Source organism: Herpailurus yagouaroundi, unplaced genomic scaffold, assembly GCF_014898765.1.
Source record: "Herpailurus yagouaroundi ecotype Mexico unplaced genomic scaffold, PumYag 182, whole genome shotgun sequence".
Taxonomy (NCBI): domain Eukaryota; kingdom Metazoa; phylum Chordata; class Mammalia; order Carnivora; family Felidae; genus Herpailurus; species Herpailurus yagouaroundi.
Window position 1 is genome coordinate 27425700 of NW_024412413.1, and position 26334 is coordinate 27452033.

The following is a 26334-nucleotide window of genomic DNA, read 5'->3' on the forward strand; positions in this document are numbered from 1 at the left end:
TTAAGGGGCAAACAATCTTAACCCAAAGCATGCCTGAATAATGGTGGGACTTAGACATCAGAGGCAGAGGTAGTTAGAGGTTGGTCCACCTTCCTAGTGACACTTCGGTCAGATCTCTTCTGTCTTCCCACCAAGATGGCTCCCTCTCAACACAAACTCTTTGCATCTGCCGTTCCTTTGGCCAAGACTTTGCCTCTCACCCCTATTGCTTTGTCTAGCTAATGTTCAATCATCCTTTAGATCTCAGTGGAAGCATTGCTTTCTCAGGGAAGCTCTCGCTGACTTCTCTAAATCAGATTTTTCCTAACTTATCAAAGCACCGTGACCACTCCTTCTTAGCACTTGTCACAGCCTCAGTTTTTCATGTAGTTATGTGGTTATTTGATTGTTGACAGACTCCTCCACTAGATACCAAATTTCAAGAGGATTTGAGCGATGCCTGTTCTTGGAAATTTGTATCTGTAGCACATGGCACCTTACCTGGTACGTGGTGGGCCCACCCTAAATAGTTGTTGAATGAATGGACCTGGGACTTTCAATGACTTTAGGCATTTCCCTTTCTACTGCCTCCACCCCCATCTCATACTAGAGGGGCCAAAGATATACATCATTACCCATCTATGGAAGCATATTAATGTAAAATAGTAGAGCAAAGCAAAAGACATTAAATAGCCTCTCCTTTCTTATTCTTTCAACGTATTCCTTTTTCAATGTTCTATATCAACACAGTTGATACATGTTCTGCATGCACATGCGTGTGTCTCCCTGACATGGGGCTTTTACTAAGCTTATCATAATATTCCTTGGCATTCACTTGGGAATAATGCAAGATAAGCATACTATGAGCCAACGTTGTAGGGCTGAGCTCGCTGTTTGAGGCCCACAGCATTAGGACAGAGGACTCCTCAGAAACTGATTAGCATGACTTGGACCACTGAATTAAGTAGGACTCCCTACCTACCCAAGTAAAGATTAGCTTGGACTGGTTCTGTTTTTGCATTGGAAAAATAATTTTCCAGCCTTTGTAGATAAGATCTTGGTCACTGAAAAGGCTTTTACCTTTTTTCTATGCCCTGCAGGCCATGATGGTCACATATGGTCATTGCTAGGTCCACCTCACCCTGGGAGGTCTTTCTAAAAGCTGAAAGACAACACTCTGGCCTCAGACCAAATGTGGAGTGGAAGTGGCCTGGCTTCTTGGCAGTTTCTCTGTCCCACTGACAGCAGCCCAGTCTGTAGAGGCATCTGGTATCAGGAATATCCTGAGCTCGGGTCCTGGGAAAATTTTTCTCTGTGGCTTTTGCAGAAAAAAAAAAAAAAAATTTAAGGACTCTGTGTGTGTTACATATTATATGTCAAATATTTTCAAAAACCTTAGAACTAACCAAAATAGATTTTATTCTAGAAACATTATCTGTCATTTATAATGGAGACTTTTTATAACTTTTAAGGTTGAGATTACATCACATTTTTTCTAACGGCAGTTATTTTGGAAGACTGGGGATGGGAAAGCAGATCATAATGTAAATTGTGTGGGTAGACACTTTCCATGTGGTTTAATATGAAGTTTTAGGAGTCAGGCTCTGGGATCTTCAGTCCAAATAGATTTCATTCTTCATGCAAGGAGCACGCAAAAGAAAAGAACAGTGATAATAATAGTGGTTAAGTGTGTCAACTCAGGTGTCGGTCAAAACCTCAGGTTGTTAGCTATGCGACTCCCACACAATTACCTCTCTGCAAGCTGGTAAGGGTAATTTCCACTTTGCAGAGTTGTAAGGACTATTTGCTATGATATATGTAAAGTGCTTAACATGCATTAAGTGTCAGATAAATGATGAATTTTATTGTAATTATTATTCCTGCCATATGTCCAAACCATACTTGACACTTCTGGGCAGTAACCTTAAGGTGGTGAGAGGAATCCAGATTGTGGTTTCTAGATGGCAAGAAGGGTGCAGTGATTCGAGAAGCAGAGGCAGAAGCCATTCTGGAGTAGGTGCCTCTGATCTCTATTACTAGCAATCCCATTCAGGAACCATTTGTAGTTTATAACAGACTTTATCCTCCCCCCCCGCCCCACTCCTCAACATTTTATGTTTTTATACAAAAACATGTAGGGTAGATGATGTTAGCCTAGTTCTTAGATAAGTAAGTGACTAGCCCAGGGAAGTTAAGTGACTAACCCAAAATTGCATGGCTAATAAGTGACCGAATTGCAAAACAGGACCTAAATTCGGGTCTTCTAATGCCTAATTCGGGGGTTCTTTCTATATACCAGAGCAGTAAAATTCAACCAATATTCCTATCAGAAGTTTAAAGCTTTTGATGCTATCTTTTGTTAGCCTGGCATAGTAGTTTGAAACTTTTAGGTGATCTCCTTTACCTGTTCCCCATGACCACCCTGGAAGACATGTATTTCTTTAGATGAGAAGATATGGATGTTTAGGGGCTCACAGAGGGGCTCCAGATTCACTGGGCCAAGTTGGAGGGTGGGGCTGGTGATGGTGCAAATCAGGCCTGCCCCCTTCGAGAGCCCCTCTATTGCCAGCACAGGACCAAGCATGCACTAAACTCTCAGTGAGTGTGAATTGAACAGTCATCGCTAACAGGCCACAGTTACATGCGTTTTCTCATTTAACCCTCAAGACAACCCACCAGGATCTAGAGACTCACAAGCTGGGGAATGCTCTCTCTGAGTCTAATGTCCATGCTCAACACTGCACATACTCTTTTTTGATTAATGAGGTCAGGCCTGCTGATTCTTAATGTGGTGCCCTTTCTGGTACTAACTGGTTCCAGTGTGGGCCAATAAAAACCAGGATTCTAAATCAAACACAAAACAAACCAACCAACTGATAGATCCCTGGAAACAACCAAGAGGCAAGAACAGAGATAAATGAGATTTGGGTAGCTCTTGCACAGCCCTCCTCCTTGTAACTGTAGTCAGTATACAGCACATTCTCCCACAGCAGCCCCCACCCTCAGCCTGGAAACGAAAATAGAACACTCCAGAGGGCCCACATTGGAATGTATGGCCTGAAGAAACTCAATGGTCTTAAATTCATTTGTGCTAAAGAAGGACAATGCTTTTTAAAGGTAGTATGCTTTTGATCCCTGACTGCAAATAAGCACCTTGAATCCAGCTTAACGTCTTCCTGTCTTATCTGTGGCTCCTTCCCTTTCCCCTCTGGTATAGCTATGGGCCACAAATTCTTTGTCTTGTGTCAAAGACCTTTCAAGCACTCATCCTGAACCATCAAAGATTCCTTAATTTCCTTTTATCCTCTATAAACATCAATTTATTGTTCTATCTCTTGTATAGCTTGATTCAGGGGAAAGCTGGGATCTTAAATATTTCAGAGAGTGATGGAAGCATTAGTATAGCCACTGAATTGACCCTTGGAGCAAAAAAGAAAAAAAAAGTTTGGTTTCAGAATTATAAGAATTACTTCTTTTTTTTTTTTTTTTCCTAATGTTTCCCTCCCTCAGACAACTGCTCCTCCCTCTGCCTGCATCTCACCAGCACCTGCCCTGGGCTCAGCAGGGTGGCGGGGGGCTCCCACCTTTTCCATTCAGAAGGGAGGGTCTTAATTAAGAATTGTAAGAATTTTTTTCATTGTACCACGTATCAACCAGCTGAGCAGCACATCAGCTGGGCGGTTCACAGCTGTGAGCAACACAGATGGATTTGCTGCCGAAGAGGAAGGAGCTGGAAGACAAGAAGTGTTATAGGCAGGAACAGAAAGAGCTGGCAGGCAAAAGTGACAAACCATTGACCTGAAATGCACTGAGAATCTTTGTATCTGAGAAGCAAACAGCAGGGTCGAAGATGGCCTAGGAGAGGACTTGTCTTCCTTTTGACCATAGACTGGAGCAAAGCTATTCTTTTCCTGCTCCATGAGTAGTTAAGGGGAAAAAGAACAACCACTGGCCTGGCTACTGACAAGCCAAAGAAATATGCTGGGTTTAACCCATGTTCTTTCTTAGCAAGGCAGTTAGTGGGTGCCTGCTGGTTCTCTTAACTTCTCAGAGCCTCTAAGCACTAGATAGCACAGTCCTTCCAGCCCTTGAAGATGGTCTCAAGTTTCAATGCTTTACAGAAGGTAGCATGGTGTAAAGCAGGGCTTCTCAAATCTTACTTAGCCTGCATCACAGTTGTCTGGGGGGCTTCCTAAACAGAGATTGTTGGGCCCCACAGCACAGTTTCAGATTCCGTGGGTCTGGGGTGTGGCTCCAGAACTTAACATTTCTGCAGATTCTCAGCTGATACTGATGCACTGGTCCGGGTACCATGCTTTAAGAATGGTTGGTCTAGAGAAAAAACAGGGACTTGTAGGCAGACAGGGATTCTGGTCCCAGTTCTGCCACTTTCTGTGTGCCTTTGAGTAGACACTTCTTTAGGCTTTGTTTCTTTTCATCTAGTAGGGCAAATAATGGAGGATAATGCTAGTGTGGTTAGATATATGGACTGTGTTCAACTCTGGACCTGCCACTGACCACTGGTGTGACCTTAGACAGACTGCTTCACCTTTGAATCCCTCAGTTTGTTCACCCTGAAAGTGAAGGTCATAGCTGTTGACCACCTAGAATTGCTGTGAGCTTTGTGAAAATAAGTCAAAAGAGTCACAGCGGTGACTAGCACATGGTAAATGTGATAAAAATATGCACTCTTGTCACTTTTTGTAGTTGTGTGACTTACAGGAGATGCAGAATATGAGGTGCCAAATGTCATGTCAGGCATATAGGAAATGCACAGTAAATGTCAATCGATTTCCTCTCCTCACACCGAAACAGGGAAGTCAGAGCTGGAAGCGCTGACTGAAAGAATGTCCTCTGAGTGGAGATCTCAGTAGGAGGCGTGGCCAAAAAAAAAGACACCAGCATGAGGATTTTAGCTGTTAGCGAAGCAGAATGTGCCAGATGCCTCCTCATTTCAAGGTGTCTATGCCGGTAGAGCCTTCCTTTGAGCAAAGATCACCAGCTTGGGAGATGGAGCCAGTTGATGTCTGGCACTCATAAGTGTGGGCAAGCCTCGAGGAACTCCCAGCAAGGTGGTGGATGGCTAGCATTCCATTTCCCTCTGAGGGCTGGAACCACCTAAGTGTGGCTCAGAACACAGATACTTCAGGCTGGTGGTACTCAGCCTGATCCATTTACTTCTTTGTCTTCATTATACAGCTCAAGGCAACGCTACAATCATTCTGGAGCGAACTGCCGAGCTCTAAGACGGTTGTAGCCTTTTATTTTACTTCCTGTCCATATTGTCTTGTAGTGGTCTGTGGATAAAGGGCAGGGTGAAAGGTTAGATAAAATTGTCTGCCATCCCTATTGTATCCAGTGAGAATTTAGTGAGCTGCTTTAGGATAAAACATTCAAATATGTTTTGGCTGCACATTAATAACTCCCTTTTGGATGTTTTTGATTCCAAATAGTATACAAAAGGCCTTGAGAAGTCCTGCAGTAAAAAAATAATGAGTTTCATTCTTAGCAGTTCTCAAATTGTTTGTCCATGGAAATGTTTTTCTTTTAAACAAGTAATATTTCTTAACATCTCTTAAAATGTGGAATAAATTAAATTATAAATAAATTATAAAACATACATTATAAATAAATTAATTAATTAAATTGTGGAATAGGGAGAAATTTAAGTGTCTAGTGTGAAACTATTTAAACATTGAGGGCTACTGATCCCTTGGGAAAATAGGTTAAAGGCCATATGTTAGACTTCTACCCTTTTAGTTTATTGCTAGACCCGTACTAAGCCCTTGTCAAGTGCTGGCTCTCCAAATATCACTGACACAATCTGTTGACATGACAAAGCTGTGTTTATTGTTTATTGTGGTAAGGCAGATGGCCACCTAGACAGAGTCTGGGCAATGTCTCCCAGGGGAAAGGGCAAAGTTAGATGTTATTGCAAATTGGATTTTTGGTTTAAAGTCATCTTCTAATGAGGGACCTTGATTGGGTAAGGATAATGGTACAATAGTTTAGGATTAGAAACAGCAAGACAAAGATTTTTGAGTTGAGGGATTTGAAGATCTTTAGGGTGTTAACTGTCTGTTGATGCTTCTTATTGAAGAAGTGAAGGGTCTTTTGGGGAAGTTCCTATAATGAACAAGCAAGTTATTTGCCTGGACAAAATCACCTGGATTAGAAAAGATATCATAATGAAGACAATGGAGTAGTAAAATCCTGTTAATGTATTGTAGAAAGTGTGTGTTTATGTGTGTGGTGTATTTGGGGGAGGAGGAGGGTTAGATAGTTCCAGTCCTCAGTCCTCAGTTTCTAAGCTGTGTACATGAGATAGATGGTTTCCACTCTCACTCTTCATTCCTGAACTTATTACATTGATCTTGAATACTTACCTATTTTATTTTATATATTTCCTCCAGGCCAGACTGCAACAGGATATAAACCTGGGGATATTATTTGTGTGGGATTCTATAACTTCATCATTGTTGAGTTGCTATTGTGTGCCAAGATTCCCACCTTCTGCCTCCTCCCTCCCCAACACACTTTTGAATGTGTATTGTGTCAATGCACAGAGATGAACCTTAGATCACTCAGAGCTGAGAAACTTCTTTTCAGGATGGTCACATCCAGAGACATATTTGACAGGAATGGCATCCATTCCTTTGTTAGATTTTAGCATATTTTAGAGCAAGGATAGAGGACAACTTTGAAATGATGAGGTAGGCCTTTGTTAGTTTTCTGAGGATGGAACCTCCTAGAAGTGGTGAATTCTTGATAATGACCATGATGGAGGATGCATTGACATGGACTGCTTTCCATTTACTTAGGAAATTCACATGTCTTTAAGACATCTCTTATTTTACAAATAGAAAAAAAGAGGTGTTATGATCTCTCAAGGTTTATATTACATTTTAAGAAAAAATGATGAATTTGCTCTCCACAGGGTCAGAGGGCAGACTAAGCATAGATTGAACTGATATCTTTAATAACAATGAAGTTATATTCTATGAATTAAATATGAGTTAAAAAAATTCAACCTCCAATTCAACCCCAAATCTCAATTTAATTTACAACTCAGGCAATATTTTGTAGGACATTATTTTACCTTTTCCATTGGTAAGCTGTTTTTATTTCCTGGTATTTGACATTATTTTGAAAAAAGGAATATTTGGGGCTAATGGCACAGTGGCTTTGAAAGCACAGGAATGTTGCTGCTTTACATGCTACTTAATCTCCTCTGTTAAAAGTTGATATAATTTGGGGCTTTTGGCTGGCTCAGTTGGTAGAGCATGTGACTCTTAATCTCGGGGTCTTGAGTTCAAGCCCCATATTGGGCCTGGAGCCTAGTTAAAATAAATAAAATAATAAAAAATTCTTTTTAAAAAGTTGATATAATTCTACTGCATAAACAAAAAAGACATGTCTAAGGTCTTGGAAAGTAAAAATTTAGTATTAACTTTAATAGGCAAATACTAGTTGAATAAATGTAGGCCTAGTTTAGATGGCAAGAACTACCTGAATTCATGAAAAACCTGAAATACAGATCATCTTATTTTTTTTAAAGGACATATAGTAAATGAAGATAGTTCAGTCCAATAATATATACTTATTAAAGTCCATACCAATTACAGCATTATGCTAGATCCTGGGAATCCAGTAACCCAGGGGCAGTATCAGTCCCTGGCCTTGAGGTCATTGTCTAGAAGGGAAAGCTGAGGTAAAAACATGTGAGTCAGAATATAGCAGGTGCTATGGTAGAGAAGGCACAAAATGCTGGGAGTCCATGAAAGGTTTCTACAGGAGATAATGTATTAGTTACGTATTGCTGTATAACAATTACGCCAAATGTAATACCTTTAAACAATAAAATTTTACATCTCATATAGTTTCTGATAGTCGAGAAACCTGGAGAGGCTTAGCTCATGGTTCTGGCTCAGTGTCTCTTGTAAAGTTGTCATCATGATGTTGGGCAGAGCTGCTGTCATCTGAAGGCTTGACTGGGGAGAATCCATTTTCAAAATGGCTATTGGCAGGAGGCTTTAGTTCTCTGCCACAGGGGTGTCTTCACAGGGCTACTCATGACATTGTCTCTAACCTATCCCAGAGTGAGGGATCTAAGTGAGTGAAAGCCAAAAGCTACAATGTCTTTTATAACCTAGCCTCAGGAGTGACATTCTTCACTTCCTCCTTATTCTGTTGACCATACAGATCAACTCTGATATAATATGGGAGAAGACTATGCAAGGGTGTAAGGCAGGGACCATTGGGAGCCATCTTGGACACTGGCTACCATAGATATTACCTAACCCTAGTAGAAGTTCCCAAGAAATATACTTTAATAAAAACAGTGATTTTAAATAGATTTTAGTTAACTGATAGCCTTAACTGGTATTATTTAGCTGAAATATAAATGTCTGTACATAAAAGGAGAATAATAATAGTAGCCAATATTTATTGAACTCTTTCTATGTGGCAAGCATTGTCAAAGTACTTTCCATGTATCATGAAAGAGAGTACAGCTTAGTGTTTAAACATCTGGATTCTAGAGCTACATAGGATTTTTTTTTAAAAACATTGATTTGTTGTGGCAGATTACTTAACCCTTTTGTGCCTTGGTTTTCTTATTTATAAGTAAAAGGAATAGTATGTCCCTCATAGGATTGTCTTGAGGATAAAGTAAGCCAAGCCATCAGGGTCTCTCCTAATTGCTGCCACACTTATGTTCAGAAACAGATTTTTAAATTACTTTATTTTTTTATTTTTTACCCATGGGAGATGCAAGGGATAGGCATCACATTGGACTGACACAGTGGGAAGCAAGGAAATCTGAGTTCAGAGTTGGATGTCCTCCACAAAACAGGCTGGTCAACTCCCATGATGCCAGTCAGCTAGGCTGGGTTTCAAGTTGTTAGTGCACTGATATGTTCACTCCTTCTGGAAAAATGAAAAAAACAATGTGGGTCACTCTATGGACTACTGGGCAAGTATTTGCTTCCTAGGGGAGGCAGATCTGCTTACTGGCTTGGAATAACCCATGCTTTTTCTGCGGAACACCAAACGCTGGCCAACAGGCCACCCCATGGTGTCCCTTTGACCTCATGCCCTATGACTGAGGACATTCTTTCTTCTTCGCCCTGGCACCCTTTGAAGTCCCACCTGCTATTCTCATCTGGTTTAATCTGGTTTAATCTGGCTCTTGTCATTTTTATCTCCTTAACATTGCTCAAAATGTCCCTGCAGGACCCTCCCTCCTCAACTATTTCTATCTTTAGAAAATAGAAACTTGGATATAAGAGCTGGCTTTTCCTCAGCTAGGTCATCTGCCTAAAGCCTTCCCAGGTTATTGTGGGCATACCATTGTATTCATATATCATTGCTCTGGATTGTGAAAACAGCTTTTCACCAACTAAATCACCAAAAGCCCCAGACAAGTTTATCTGAATTTGTAAAGGTCTCTGGGAGTGTTTTATTTCCTTTTCTCGTATACAGTTACTTAGAAATAAATGGTAGGGACTTACAATGGCAATGTGATAAAAACTATGTTCAGAATGGTGCCACCCCCTCCTTTGGGAATAATACTGGTAAGGCCTTTTAAAATGTACAAGAGAAACACCAACTACTCACCAGGGCTTACTCTTTAAATAAGAACAGAGTAAGAACTTCGTTAGTTAAAGCAAACCCTCATTAGCTGAGAACCGTCTATTAGGTTCCTGTATTTACCTTTCCACGATGAAAGGCAAGACTTGCCATCACCAAGATAAAGGACTTGCCAGAAGTTTGAGCAGTCTCCACCTTTTCCTGGACAGTTGTCACCTTGGCCTCAGTTCTTGCCTGGCTGGTGACACAGCATCTGTAGTCCTACTGTCCACAGCTGGGATAGGTGGGGATGGGGGTCCAGGAGGCACAAGCAACTCCTGTTCCACATCTGCTCAGCCCTCTCCTATCCTTGTTGAGAACTTTTTTCAAACTCAGTGTCCTTAGAGAAATCTGTTTAAAATCAATCTCTGGCCAACCCCTTTCTGTGTCCTCACAGTCAACCATCCATCCAGTCTAGCCACTGCCTCTGGATATGTTTTTTCATAAACAAATGCAAACATGCATCTCTGCAAAGAGAATATAAAAGACACGAGAGTGTAAGTCCATCTTATTGCCTTAGGAACCAAAGAAATTAAAGGAATGACCCCATTCCGAGACTTTACACTGTTGCAAGTTATGGGCATGCTCAGGATAGTAGCTTTGAAGTAGAGCAAATCAGTTCCAGATCTGCCCCTTAGTAGAAGTGCTATTCAGCTGCCTCGAGCCTTATTTTCTTTACAGCTAACATGCAAATAATGATAAGCAACTTAGAATTGTCGTGAAGATTTGGAGACCATATAAAGCATCTAGGAAGTGCCTGGTACATGTAAGCACTCAATATTCCACCTATTATCATAATTATTTTAAAAAATCCCTCTACACTCAAGGCTTCTGGAAAGGTTGGGCTGCTGATACCTCACTGTATCTTCATTGCCATAGCTAGTAATACAGCCCCATTTTATACATGATTATTATTAACTCACATTTTAGATGTGAAAACTGAGCCTAAAGAGTTCAAGTGATTCAACCAAAGTTGTGTTTTGTCAGAGTGGGCCTCAAATGGATTTCCTCAAATTCTGACTGAGCACAAATCTCAGGGTTCAACATTAAATGATAGTTATCTTTAGCAAGGCAGATGGGTGGGTAAAAACAACAACAATGAAACTATCACCAAATGTAGTGAGCACTATAAAGATATGTACAAATTGCTCTAATAAATCAGATCAAAGAACAGTTAATTCCAGGGTAAGGGATGGGTGGAAGTGAGGATGGGGTGAAGTTAGGGAGGCTCTGAAGAGTAATTGTTAACCCTTATCTAGTGGACTTCTGAAACAAGTGGTCATAAACTGGGCTGCTTGCAGATACATTTTATTTGTCCATTATTATTATTATTCTTATTCTTTGAGAGAGAGGGCAAGAGTGAGAGTGAGCAGGGGAGGGGCAAAGGAAGAGGGAGAGAATCTTAGGCAGGCTCCATGCTCAGTGCAGAGCCAGATGCAGGGTTCAATCTCATTAATCGTGAGATCATGACCCAAGTAGAAATCAAGAATAGGAGGCTTAACTGACTGAGCTACCCAGGTGCTCCTTATTTGTCCTTTAAAGTGCCTAAAATTATTTTGAATTGGTTGCAAACATTTAAAAACAGGACATTTCATGTAAAAATAGAAATTTTTGGCTTCTCTTAGAAAATCAGGTTTTAACATGATTGTTCATCATTCTACTCGGTGTCAGTTGGCTGTCCACTTCAGCCTGGGCTGACCTCCAACATTGTCCACACTGGGCTTCTTCTTGACCTTTGTCAAGGGTCAAGAAATGGAAAAGATAAGATTTTTCAGCAACCAAGCTTGAAAATTTGAAGTGCTAGTGGGGTAAGGAAAATCTTTCTTTGCTTAAGTAGAATAAAATATTCAGGAAATCTACTATTTATTTATTTATGTTTTAAATCTTTAAAAAAAATTAAAAAAATTTTTTTTAAATGTTTATTTCTGACACAGAGAGAGACAGAGCATGAGCGGGGGAGGGGCAGAGAGAGAGGGAGGCCCAGAATCCGAAGCAGGCTCCAGGCTCTGAGGTGTCAGCACAGAACCCGATGTGGGGCTCGAACCCACAGACCGTGAGATCATGACCTTAGCCGAAGTTGGTTGCTCAGCTGACTGAGTCACCCAGGCGCCCCTAAAAAATTTTTTTAAGTGTATTTATTTATTTCGAGTGGGGAGAGGGGAGGGAGAGAGAGACTCCCAAGTAGGCTCTTTGAGAGAGAGGGAGAGAGAGAGAGAGAGAGAGAATCCCAAGCAGGCTCTGAGCTGTCATCATGGAGCCTGATGCAGAGGGCTTGATCTCACCAACCGTGAGATCATGACCTGAGCTGCTATCAAGAGTCCAACCCTCAACCTACTGAGCCACCCAGGTGCCCTGAGAAATTTACTATTTATTGACTAAACATATCCTTTACTACTTAGATTTCAAGTATATGTCTAAACATAATTATCACAAAGGGACTAGAGAGTTGGAAATCCTGTGCAGACTGTGAAGGTGTTGAAGTGAATTCAGAAAGAAATATGCTTCAGAAAAGGGAAGTAGTAAAGTAGGAACTCTAAGGGCTTGCATGCCACCATGTTTTGCTGATTTTGCTGATTACTATTAGATATATATTAATAAAAATTAACTAATTTATAATTTATACTGTTTTTTCAAATTCCCATATCTGGACATATGATTTAATGCAGAGGCTTTCAAACAATTTTGCCCAAGACCCACAGTATGGAATACTTTTTCATCACACATACACACATGTACATTAATCTGTGGGTGGACACTTGGGTTGCTTCTACCTTTTGGCTATTGTGAAAAATGCCACTATGGATGTGGATGTACAAATATCTGTCCAAGTCTCTGCTTTCAGTTGTTTGTGTATATACCCAGAAGTGGAATTGCTAGATTACATGGTAAATCTATTTTTAATATTTTGAGGAAGACGATGATATTTATAAGGATGATTTTCAGATTACAGCTACTGTGAAATAATGGACTGCATTAAAATGTTCATCTGCATCTCCATTACTCTCCAGTATGCTGCCATTTTGCAAAAAATTCTCAAAGAAATTTTGTTATTGTGGTTCTGAGGAGCATAGGACTTTGTAGGGGCAGTGTCAGAGTAGCACCAACCTCTGGGGACAACCTGCCACTGAATGATGAATGAATAATACCCAATAAGAAAACTTCATATGGAGATCAAGAAATTGCCTCTGCTTTCTATGTTAAAATATATGCTTATTAATCTAGTCTGTTTTGTGTCATGACTATACAACCTTAAAAACTTATGCTTTTCTCCATGGGCTCTAAGCAGCCTCAAGTGAGATGGCAAAGAATGAAGAAAAGTCCTAAATCCAGTCAAAGCCATCAATATTTACATGAAACAAAATAGAAACCCCAAATAAAACCAAGAACCCTAACTTCTATTTCTAAGAGGTACGTATCAATGTAGGTTCATTGTGGGATAATAAAAAAATAGACATAAAAATATAGAAATGGAAACCATCTGTTCCCGTACACTTTTTGTTAAATTCTTCCCGATTATTTTTCTGGACATAAATATATTTTGTGCACATTTTAATTTATCAAACAAGGCATGCTATAATTTATTATTTTGTGACTTTTCCCCCCAATTTGTATGTTATATACACATTTATATACCATATCTTTTCTCATGAAATAATATTTATGATAGAAAAACATCAGTTTTTGTAGAAAAAAACATTTGACAAAATACAGCATCCTTTCTTAATAAAAACCCTCAAGAAAGTAAGGATAGAAGGAACATACCTCAAGATCATAAAGGACATATATGAAAAATCATCCTCAATGAAAGAAAACAGAACTTTCCTCCTAAGGTTAGGAATACATCATGGATGTCCACTCTCACCACTGTTATTCAACATAGTGTTGGAAGCCCTAGACTCAGCAATCAAACAACAAAAAGAAGTAAAAGGCATCCAAATTGGCAAGGAGGAAGTCAAACTTTCATTCTTCACAGATGACATGATACTCTATGTAGAAAACCCAAAAAGCTCCATCCAAAAATTGCTAGAACTGATACATGAATTCAGCAGTCTCAGGTCATAAAATAAGTGTACAGAAATTGGTTGTGTTTCTATACATCAATAATGAAGCAGCAGAAAAAGAAATCAAGGAATCAATCCCATTTGCAAATGCATCAAAAATTGTAAAATACCTAGGAATAAACCTAACCAAAGAGGTGAAAAATCTATATACTGAAAAGTATAGAAAGCTCATTATGAAAGAAATTGAAGAACACAAAAAAAAATGGAAAAATACTCCATGTTCATGGATTGGAAGAATAAATATTGTTAAAATGTCAACACTACCCAAAGCAATTTACATGTTCAGTGCAATCCATATCAAAATATCACCAGCATTCTTCACAGAGCTAGAAAAAACAATTCTAAAATTTGTATGGAACCACAAAAGACCCCAAATAGCCAAAGTAATGTTGAAAAAGAAAACCAAAGCTGGAGGCATCACAACTCCAGACTTAAGCTGTATTACAAAGCTGTAATCATCAAGACAGTATGGTATTGGCACAAAAACAGACACATAGATCAATGGAACAGAATAGAGAACCCAGAAATGGACCCACAAATGTATGGCCAACTAATCTTCAACAAAGCAGGAAAGAATATCCGATGGAAAAAAGACAGTCTCTTCAGCAAATGGTATTGGGAAAGATGGACAGCGACATGCAGAAGAACAAACCTGGACCACTTTCTTACACCACACACAAAAATAAACTCAAAATGGATGAAAAACCTAACATAAGGCAGGAAGCCATCAAAATCCTAGAGGAGGGAACAGGCAACAACCTTTTTGACCTTGGCTGCAGCAACTTCTTACTTGACATGTCTCCAGAGGTAAGGGAAACAAAAGCGAAAACGAACTATTGGGACTTGATCAAGATAAAAAGCTTCTGCACAGAAAGGAAACAATCAACAAAAATAAAAGTCAGCCTATGGAATGGGAGAAGATATTTGCAAATGACATATCTGATAAAGGGTTAGTATCCAAAATCTAGAACTTTTCAAACTCAACACCCGAAAAACAAAAGAGATGGGCAGAAGACATGAATAAACATTTTTCCAGAGAAGACATCCAAATGTCCAAAGGACACATGAAAAGATGCTCAACATCACTCATCATCAAGGAAATACAAATCAAAATCAAAATGAGATACCGCCTCACACCTGTCAGAATGGTTAACATTAACAACTCAGGCAACAACAGATGTTTGCGAGGATGAGGAGAAAGAGGAACCCTTTTGCACTGCTGGTGGGAATGCAAACTGGTGCAACCACTCTGGAAAATAGTATGGAGGTTCCTCAAATAATTAAAAATAGAACTACCCTGTGACCCAGAAATTGCACTACTAGGAATCTATCCAAAGGATACAGGAGTGCTGATCTGAGGGACACGTGTACCCCAATGTTTATAGCAGCACTATCAACAATAGCCAAAGTATGGAAAGAGCCCAAATGTCCTTCGACTGATGAACGGATAAAGAAGATGTGGTATATATATATACAATGGAATATTCTGTGGTGATCAAAAAGAGTGAAATCTTGCCATTTGCAACAACATGGATGGAACTAGAGTGTATATGCTATGCAAAATAGGTCAGTCAGAAAAAGACATATCATATGATTTCACTCATACGTGGAATTTAAGGAACAAAACAGAGGTACATAGGGAAAGGGAAACAAAAATAAGGTAAAAACAGAGAGGGAGACAAACCATAAGAGACTCTTAAATATAGAGAACAAACTGAAGGTTGCTGGTGGGTGTTGGGTGGGGTGATGGACATTAAGGAGGGCCCTTGCTGGGGCGCCTGGGTGGCGCAGTCCGTTAAGCGTCCGACTTCAGCCAGGTCACGATCTCGCGGTCCGTGAGTTCGAGCCCCGCGTCGGGCTCTGGGCTGATGGCTCAGAGCCTGGAGCCTGTTTCCGATTCTGTGTCTCCCTCTCTCTCTGCCCCTCCCCTGTTCATGCTCTGTCTCTCTGTCCCAAAAATAAATAAAAACGTTGAAAAAAAATTAAAAAAAAAAAAAAAGGAGGGCCCTTGTTGGGATGAGCACTAGGTGTTATATGTAAGTGATGGATTACTAAATTCTATTCCTGAAATCATTATTATACTATATGCTAACTAATTTGGATTTAAATTTTAAAAATTGTTAAAAAAATTTAAAAAGTAAAATATCAGTTTTATGGATACCACTTTATTTGTTTAATGTTGTATTATGGGACTTTGTCTTCGCAATTTTATTTTGCGAATACAACAATGAATATTTTTTTCATAGGTTAATTTTTAAGTTCATCTTGATTTTTTAGGATGAATCTTAAAAATAATATGGCTTTTGCAAATGTATGCATCAATTCTTATTTTTCATATTTGCATATTTTAAAAATATATTTGCATATTTTCGATATTTTTAAAAATGTTTTTATTATTTTTATTTTTGAGAGAGAGAGAGCAGAAACTGGGGAGGGGCAGAGAGAGAGGGAGACACAGAATCTGAAGCAGACTCCAGGCTTTGAGCAGTCAGCATAGAGCCTGACATGGGTCTCAAACACATGAACTGCAAGATCATGACCTGAGCTGAAGTCTGATGCATAACCGACTGAGCCACCCAGGCACCCCTGCATATTTTCAATATTAAAAGTAATATAAATTTATTATTATTACAGGCTTGAATAGTACAAAATAGAATAGCAAGAAGAGTTAAAATTTCTCTTTTTCCTCAAGGTAATTGTGTTAACAATTTAGTGAACATTCTTTTAGACTTTCAGTGCATGTATGCAAACATACATATTTATATAAATGAGATCCGATGCTACATTTGAGTTTGGTAACCCAAACTTTTTAACTTAGAAAATAGTGGATTTTTTCCATGTCATTAAATATTCTTTTACAGTATTTTTTGATGGTTTCAAACTATTGCATTGTGGTGGCAAAACTTTTCCTCTACTGTCTTTGGTTCAGGGTTTGGTGTCTATGAATTAAAATGACAAGAGACAGATTAATAAGAGGAAAAAACAGATTTTTTTATTTATCTATGTGCATGGGAATTCACAGAAAACTGTGAATCAAGGAAGTGGTTAGAATTTGGAGCTTATATACCATCATCATAGGGTCAGAAGAGGGGGAAAAGGGCATGTAGGGGAAAATAAAAGACTTTTAGGGAAGATAAATGGGCCTTTAGAAGAAAAGATAGATGTAACAGCTTAGCAACAATGTCTATTTAGGTGATTTCTTATCCTGGTGCTGATCTCCGGTGATAGAAGGGCACTTAGGACAGCTTAATTCTTTGGGTGAGGCTCTGCTTTTAGGCAGATGGGGGAAGTTCAGAAAAGAAAACTCTTCACAGTGGTATTTTCTGAATCCTTTCACCATATTTGTATTACCCAGGTCAATCCAAGTTTCTGCAGCCTCTGTGGAGGGGAACATGACGGCTGACAGCCTCTACTAACAGGTTGGGGCTCCCTCCTGCTGCTCCTGCCTTCCCAGCCACCAGCTCATTGGAGCAAGACCAGGTACTGACCATGAGCAATTACTCTGTTTTGAGGGGGCATGGTGCAAAATCTTTGCTCATGCAGAGAAGCTGGATCAATCATGATCTCATTATTGGATTTGAGTTGAGGTATAAGTAGAACGTTCAACTGTTCACAGTGAATTCACGGCTTAAAGATGCATGAAGGAGAGCTATGAGGGAGAGTAATTGCCTTGAAAAGTCAAAAATAGGTCAGTTAACATTATTGGGAAGCAGGATGTGTAAGAAAGGCTCTCAGGTTGATATAAATACATAGAATAAAGAGCTATGTTTTAGGGTAAAGACCGGAGATGAAAATTTGAATCTTGATACCCCACTTTATGGTATGTGACTTGCATCAATTAACCTTCTGAGCCATAGTTTCCTTATCAGTAACATGAGGATAATAATATGTCTGTTATTGAGTTGTAGGAAGAATTTACTGAGATAATATAGGTAAAACATTAAATAAATGTAGTCATTATTATAGCTATATCTTCCCATATTTACCTTATATTTAATATTCTTCCTGTGCTATATTTTTGCCTGTACTGTATTTTTGAATCTCTGGCATTTAATATATTAATTTATGAATATGTAATTAATGATTGCTATGTTATGTTCCAGGAAGTTTTCATAATGAAGTCTGGATTTTTTATTGACCAAAGTTCTAAAATAACCAAATAAATGTTTTATTCTACAACTTTCACTTTGAAGGGTAAAAGGAATATTCTACCAAGACTGATCATTTGATTTTGGGCTTATAAAACTTGAATTCATTTAATTAAAAAGAATATCAGCAGTGAAATACCAGTTGACAACTGGGTAGACTACATGCATCCTCATAGGATTTGAATTTCTTACCTTATTATTTTTTTTTTTTTCCTTAGAAAGGAAGTACCTAGAATTTTCTCTCTTGTGGGAATAGTATATAGAGGGGGTGGGTAGATTCAATTTTTAGAATATGTCAACTTTCTGCCTCTTCCCATCCCCACCCTACTAGATAATTAAGGACTACGTGGCATGTATAAATAGCCTCGGCTGAGAACATCCTCATATCTTTGCCCCTCTCATCACTGAGCAGGGCCCATAACTGATGTTGCAATTAGAGCGCTGATTTAGCTCTGAGAGACACATTGCAAATGATCCACTGAGGAGGATGGTATTTATATCACTACTGACTGATGAGGACTTTGTCAACTGTGCCTTTGGCAGATCATTCAATGGCACGCCCCTGGGTTAATCTACTTCTCATTATAACCGATGATCCATGGTGATATATTTTCAGAACCACTCATCTTACACAGGGTGCCATGATGTGGAACAGACCTACATAAATACAGATAATTAGGGAAATACTCAATCCAAAGTATAGAGATCAACAGAAGAGCTGTAGAGGTCAAGATATTTAGTGACTTACTGGGGCACATTTGGTATCATTTGTGCCAACAGGAATTTACACTTCTGGTTTTAGGGTTTAATTGTTTGTTTTGACATAAGAGAAAGGAAATCAAAGTAGATTGACTACTTACATTTGCCATAGAAAAGTCAGGCAATTTGAAGTTGTCTTTTTTCATTTCTTAGATGCTGTGAGTGCTTCAGAATCATAACATATTCTCAGGTCAAATATTTAATACAGAGTCAGAAATCCTAGGATTATATGATTAAGAGTTGAAAGCCTGTAGTTCCCTATCTATTATCTATCTACCTACCTACCTACCTACCTACCTACCTACCTACCTACCTATCATCTGTCTATCTTTCCTTTGTGTAAAATGAATAGTAGAAACACAAATATGGAGTTGGGCTCATAGTCTTCCCAACTCTTCCTTAATGGCTAGAAGGTGGGATGTTGCAGTGTGTTAGAAGAAAGCTTAACTTTTGCTCTCTTCTTTAATGTGGAGAATTTATATCTACTATGCTTTGTGAAGAACTTTGAAAACATAGCTTCATGTTCCAGCAATCTTCCTATAATCCTGCAATACTCCTGCTCCATGCTGATCCTCCAGCAATCCCAAAGAGATTACCACCTCTAAACCTTTCCTACATAAAAACCTTTCTATCAAACGTACACTGGGAGTCCAAATGATATTGCAATATGGAAAGCCATTGCTCAGTACACACTGAGTCTCCCTAATGGGCATCAAGGAACTCTTCTCCTTTTTCCATGCTCTCCTTCTCTCAGGACCAACCTCTTTCTCCTTTCTGATTTCTGGCTCAGGTGCTCAGCCAGTCAGATGGGTCCTATTGGAGCTGGAGAGAAGGGAAGTAGGGTGGGGGTGTCCTTACTCTAAAGAGTAAGGGCAAAATGAAAATGGTACCTCCTGATTCAATCTTAAAGTGAAATAGCTACCAAGTTAACTCTTCCCTTACTGGCTTTGGCCCACTTTTAGAAAATGTTTGTGTTATTTTGTGTCTTTCTTCCCTCTTACCAAAGACCCTTGGTATTGTTCTAACTTGTATGGAACAGAATGAACAGAGTGAAAATCTCTGGGTTACTATACAATCAAGCCTTCCCTGTCTTCTTCTATAAACATCTGCCTCCCCTGTGACTAGTGGCTATGGGCTAAGGACCATCTCAATTAGCATCTCAAAAATATCAGATGGAGCCCCTTGAGAGGATAAAAAACTAAGCAGGAAGTCCGTATGTGACTTAGGCCTTGTATCTAGAATACATAAAGAACTCCCAAAGCTCAAAAATAAGGAAAAAAAACCCCAGAATTTAAAAAATGGACAAATGACTTGAAAAAAAACTTTAAAAATCTACAAATGCCCAATAAGCACATGAAAAGATGCTCAGCGTCATTGGAGAAATGCAAATTAAAACCATAGTGAGATGCTATCCACATAAAAGAGTGGCTGAAAATAAAAATAAAAATAAAATAAAATAAAATAAAATAAAATAAAGTAAAATATAACAATTGTCATATGCTGATGAAGGTACAGAGCAATTGGAACTCTCATCCATTGTTGGTGGGAATGCAAAATGTATAGCCACTTTAGGAAACAGTTTCACAGTTAATATACACTTATTGTATGACCCAGTAATCCTACTTTTAGGTACTTACCTAAGTGTATTGAAAACATATTCATTCAAAAACCTACATGCAAATGTTTATAGCAACTTTATTCTTAAGCACCAAAAACTGTAAATAACCCTGATGTCCTTCATCTGGTTAATGGATAAAGAAACTATAGTTCATCCAAACAATGAAACCACTGAGCAATAAAAAGGAACTAACTTCTGATACATGCAACAATATGGATGAATCTCCAATTGTTATTCTGAGTAAAAGAAATGAGATTCAAAAAGCTCAAAATCATACCATCTGATGCCATTTATATGACTTTCTGGAAAAGGCAGAAAACAGAAAATGGAGACAACAAAGGGACATAAGGGGACGTTTTGAGATCATTGCAATGCTGTATATCTTCATGGTGGTGGTTACACGATTGTACATATTTCCTAAAACTCATAGGACTGCACTGAGAAGGGCAAACTTTACCATATGTAAATTACACTTCAGTAATTTAAAAAAAGAAATAGCCATCGAGAAGATGGAAGACAAAGATAAAAGTGATCAATCATGGCAACTTACTTCTTTAAGAAAACTAACAAAATTAGACAAACCCCTGGTGATATTACTCAGGGTTGCCAAAAGGACCAGGGAGAGAAGGCAGGACATGTGGAATAACAGGTCCATCCAAGGCAGCCTCTTTTGTCCCTTGAGGTTCAGGACTGTGGAGGAAAGGGACAATGAGTGAAGGCTGGGAAGATAACATCTATGAGGAAAAGTTGATAGTTTCCCTAGCAAACAGGGGCTGTAAGGGTAACTTGAGAGCCATGAGTTTCCAAGCCTCCTTGACAGTTTGATTACAGTTGGATTCTGCTATTTAGAAGTGAATAGCTGTAATGATCTTTAGCATATTATAATGGAATTTTGTCTACAACATTATTTAAAAACTAACAATTTATTGTGCTTATGATATGCTAGACACTATTCTATGTTCTTCATATTTATTAACCCATTTAAACATCTCATCAATCCTATGAAGGGAGGGATTATTATTGTCTCCATTTTACAGATATAGACATAGAGGAGCAAGAGAGGGAGTTGCATTTGCATCTCCTTGTTGAAACAAAATGATGTTTTTTTGCAGATTTCTCTTTCCAGTGTGTCCTTTTTCTTTTAATAGCATTCTTTCATTTATATTGTCTTTTATACTTGACAGAGTACTTTCAAAAGCCATATTTTATTTGCAACCAGAGGAATTTTGGTGTGAAGTAGTAGTTATTTGTATGTGTGGTTGAAGTGTAATGATGATAGTTTCTAGAAAGTTCTAGGAAGAGTTAAATGCTGCTCTTCTGAATTCCTTATCTTAGTTTTTATTTTCTATGCCCTTATAAAATTTCCCCTTTTCTTTTTTGATTCCTACTGATCCTTCAAGGCCCAGGTAAAGGCCCCACCTCCCCATTCAGTGATGTTTATGAAGTTCCTGCTATATGCTGGGCATCAGCTTTTCTTCCCTGACCCCTGAGGGAGTATGCCACCACCTTTCTTCACAATGAGAGTACAAAAATGAATGAACCCTGCCTTTGGGAAGGTCACTGTCTAGTTGGATAGTGGATGGATGCATGGTCCACTCTATGTCACATATCACTGCAAAATGGAGGCAGTGAATGAGTCTAAGGATACACATATTCTCCTGAAATAGGAAGAACAAGGAAGAATAGAGTAAAAGATGAAGTAGAAGAGAAAATGAAGAATATCCATTTGCCAAGAATAAGAAGATCAGGGGTAGAATTGGGAGCCTAAAGAAATAAGGGAGTTTTGGAACAGTTACCTTGGGGAATAGGAAAGGAGTCAGCTCACAATTAGTAATAGCAGTCATTCTGAACCTAGTGCACCATAGAATCACCTGATTAAAAAAAATACCAATGCTTGTTTCCTATCCTAGAGTTGCCAATTCAGTTGAGATTGTGGACGGGGTTCAGTCACTAATGGCTTAAGAAAGCTCCCAAGTGAGAAAGAGGATCTCTTTTGCATTGCTGGTGGGAATGCAAACTGGTGCAGCCACTCTGGAAAACAGTATGGAGGCTCCTCAAATAATTAAAAAATTAAATAATAGAACTATCCTATGACCCAGCAATTGCACTACTAGGTATTTATCCAAGGGATACAGGTATGCTGTTTTGAAGGGACACATGCACCCCAATGTTTATAGAAGCACTATTGACAATAGTCAAAGTATGGAAAGAGCCCAAATATCCATCGATGGATGAATGGATAAAGAAGATGTGGTATATATATACACACACACACACACACACACACACACACACACACACAATGGAGTATTACTTGGCAATCAAAAGAATGAAATCTTGCCATTTGCAACTATGTGGATGGAATTAGATTATATTATGCTAAGCTAAATAAGTCAGTCAGAGAAAGACAAATATCATATGACTTCACTCATATGAGAACTTTAAGATACAAAACAGGTGAACCTAAGGGAAGGGAAGCAAAAATAATATAAAAACAGGGAGGGGGACAAAAACACAAGAGACTCTTAAATATAGAGAACAAACAGAGAGTTGCTGGAGGGGTTGTGGGAGGGAGGGATGGGCTAAATGGGTAAGGGGCTTAAGGAATCGACTCCTGGAATCATTGTTACACCATGTGCTACACTTGGATGTAAATTATAAAAAATAAATAAATTATAGAAGGTAAAAAAAAAAAAAAAGAAAAATAAAGCTCCCAAGTGATTCTAATGTGAACTGGGATTGAGAAACACTGCAAATATTGCTGAATAGTGCTGAGGGGCTCGTGCTTATCCTGTGTAAGTAAATTTCTCACTGTTACTTACTCTCAGATTCATTTACTTGTTCATTAAAAAATGTTTGTTGAGCACCCATTATGTGTCAGGTACCTCACTGGACAGAGAAAAAGTCATCTAAGTGCTTTGATAACTATTTCCCTACCATTTTGGCACTCACATTGTGGATTAAATCTTCTTTAAAATATGTAGTAGAAGATATCTGAACACTTACTATATATTATTGAAACTTTACAATGCCTACATGTGGTAGGCCCTGTCCTTGTCATGCCCCACATTTTATAATGAGGGAAATGAGCCACAGAAAACTGAGGTAACTTGCCCAAGATCATACAGCCAGTAGCTGGCAGAACAGAGAGACTGTAGAGTGGTGTCCTTAACCACAAAGCAGTATTGCCTCTCTGCTGCCTCTATCTCCATGCTGAGCCTAAAGCCCTCAGAAATACTGAAAATATCATAAACCAGTTATATTCAAAGTGATGGAGGGTATCTTGTCCTGAATGAATGCATTTCATTGACCAGTATGCAGTCACATGGCTACATCTTGTTGCTGACAAGGCTGAGAAATGCAGTCTGACTATGTGTACAAGAAGTAAACACAAAAGGACGAGTGAACAACTAGGCAGCCTTTGATACAGTCTCCTCTGATGAGACAGAAATTATATATTTAAAGTAGTCAAATGTGTCATTTTTTTAAATAAGTTGTACACTTGGTGACTTATTTAAAAAATACTTCTCTATCATAAGGATATAAAGACATTATGCTGTATTCTTTCCTAAAGGATTTTACGTTTTAACTTACATACTTAAATCTATAATCCACCTGGCATCAATTTTGGTGTATGGTGTGAGGTAAGGATTACATTTCTTCTCTTTGTGTCTGGTGTTCTGGAATTTCATGATGCTGTTTTTGGTCTTGCTTTTTTCTTTCATGCTAAATTCTCTCACTCTGAAAATTCATGTTCTTCAAGCTCTAGGAAAATTTCTTGAGTTCTTTTTTTTGATAATTTTATGCCATCTGCTTTTTTTTCCTCAAACCCCTATCAGATATGTGATCTGGATTGATCTTTTATATATTTTATCTTTTCTCTCATACTATACATCTTTATCTTTTGTTTTTACATTTTAGTGTGTGTGTATGCCTTTAATTATTATCATTAATTTAATACTAATTATCACTTTACATAGCATTTTCTCAGACTAGCATTGACAAAGACCATTAAAAAAAAAAACAACTGATGTCACCATTTTGGCTGATGGTGGCAATAAGACCACAAGCCAACAGGTGTTCTGACACACATGATTCTCTGGAAACTTCATACTACAGACTGGATATAAAACCTGGTCTGTGTAATTCCGAGGCCAATGTTCATGTACTCATAAACTTTGCCAGGAATCTCTTCCATGCAGAAGGGAGAGAGAATATTCAGGAAGGGGCAGCATAAACTGAGCCAAGGGGGCTGGCAAAGGTATGACACTGGAGGGAGCTTCACTGCTGCCATCAATCACTCAATCTTTACTTCACTCATTGGATATTTGCCAGCCTCATGTGCCATGGGATTTAAGATTACAGATGTCTTTATTGGTCAGGAGACCTCCAGGGTAGCCCAGGGCAGGGGACATGGAACAAAAATGGGTTAGGAAAGTTAGAATCTATGCTGCCGCTGTTGGGGGGAGGGAGAGAGGATTGAGAACAGTTGGAAAATAAAGTAAAAAATATGTATTATATATAAAAGTTTTATTGAATTTTCAATTTTAGCAATTCTATTTTTAATTTTACAAGAACTCTTTCTTGTTCTCTGTTATTTTTTTTCATAGCATTTTGATGCTGTTTTATAGATGCAATTATCTTCCTTAATCTTTCAGCAGATTATAGTTCTTTTCAGTTCCCTGTCTTTTCTTTATTTACCCGGAGATGCCATTATCTGTTTTTCTTGGCATCTCTCTATTGTTAAAGGTCTGTCTATTATTAGAATGGGGAATGCTTCTGACCTGGGTGGGGCTCACTGCCTGATGGTAGTTGTTTTAGGGTGATTGGCAGGGAGTTAGCTCAAACGCTGGGAAACTTCCAGATGCCATTCTATGGAGGTCTTTTCTCTGGAGCCATTCAGTTTTTCCAGATAAGAAACTTCATAATTCCTGTCTGGAGGAAAAAGGGCCTGACTACCAGGAAACTGGTCAGGCATGTTTGGGTGCATAACAATTCATTGATTAAGTGTTTCAAATCAATCCCACCCTTTGCCATAATAATAATAGAAATGGTAAACTCTCATCTATAGCTTACTCTGTGTCATGTACTAATCTAATTGCTTTACACTGTTCATTGCTGTAGTAATTGCTTTAATCATTTAAACCTCCTAACAAAGCTATGAGGTTACAGAAGAGGAAACTGAGGCACGGGGAATTTAAGTAACTTGCCTGAGATCACAGAACTACTAAGTTGTGAAGCCAGGATTTGGACTCAGGCTCTTTGACTGACCATAATGCCTATGCAATGCTGCCTCAATAGAAAAATGACATAGGCTGGTGTTTGGACAATATTAGTTCCACAAGACAGGGCGTTTGCCTATTTTACTCACCATTGCATATCCAAATGACAGATCAGGGCAATAAATATTCACGAAATGAGGAAAAATATAAACTTCATACAGAAAAGGCATTTACCTCTCCTGAGAGTGGGCTTACTAAAGGAAGGTGTAGTATGTGCCTGTACTGATGCCCTCTCTTTTTTTTTTTTGAGTGCTAAAACTCACTTTTCCTTTTTTGTCAGGGGAAAAAAGTGGATCTGAGGTTGAAGGAGAGGTGGACCGGGGTACATTTCTCCAGTAGAACTTTGTCATCTCCTCCAGTGGTTGGTTATCTCTTTCTTTATGCAGAGACAGCTGCTATTACTTGGGAAGGGAGCTTATTAAATTTTTCTCAATATTGTATGCAATGAATCCACATTCCCATCATTAGCTATCATCTGAAGTTCAAGGCAATCCCTAGCCCTCACCATTCTCATTAAAAGGAAAAACAACAACAACAACAACAACAAAAAACAACCAAGACCAAGGCTTGTTTTTTTATACTGTTCTGTCTGAAAGAAGACTCGTACCATTCTTTCCCTTACAGAATAGGTTTAATTTTACAATGATTATTTAAAGCATGAATTTCCTGAAATGGAGTAACTTGAAAGCAATGGGCATACACAGGCTTCTTACATGCTTGAGTGAAAAAAAATCTGGGTCTTATTTCAATGATTTATTGCTGTTTTGACAATGTGCTATCTTCCACTGAAATGTTTTTGTAAAAATGGGCCCATGCATAATCCGGACCTGAAGTTTTATTGCCAATGCTGCTAATAT

General features: G+C 38.6%; 1 long non-coding RNA gene across 1 annotated transcript in view; it reads left to right on the forward strand.

Annotated features, from left to right (window-relative positions):
* Positions 1-26334, forward strand: part of LOC121040623 (uncharacterized) — a 150168-nt gene that overhangs the window by 12607 nt on the left and 111227 nt on the right. Inside the window, exon 3 of the long non-coding RNA XR_005795374.1 lies at positions 17026-17150. This is a non-coding gene — a long non-coding RNA (uncharacterized LOC121040623). The remainder of the gene's footprint in view (positions 1-17025; positions 17151-26334) is intronic.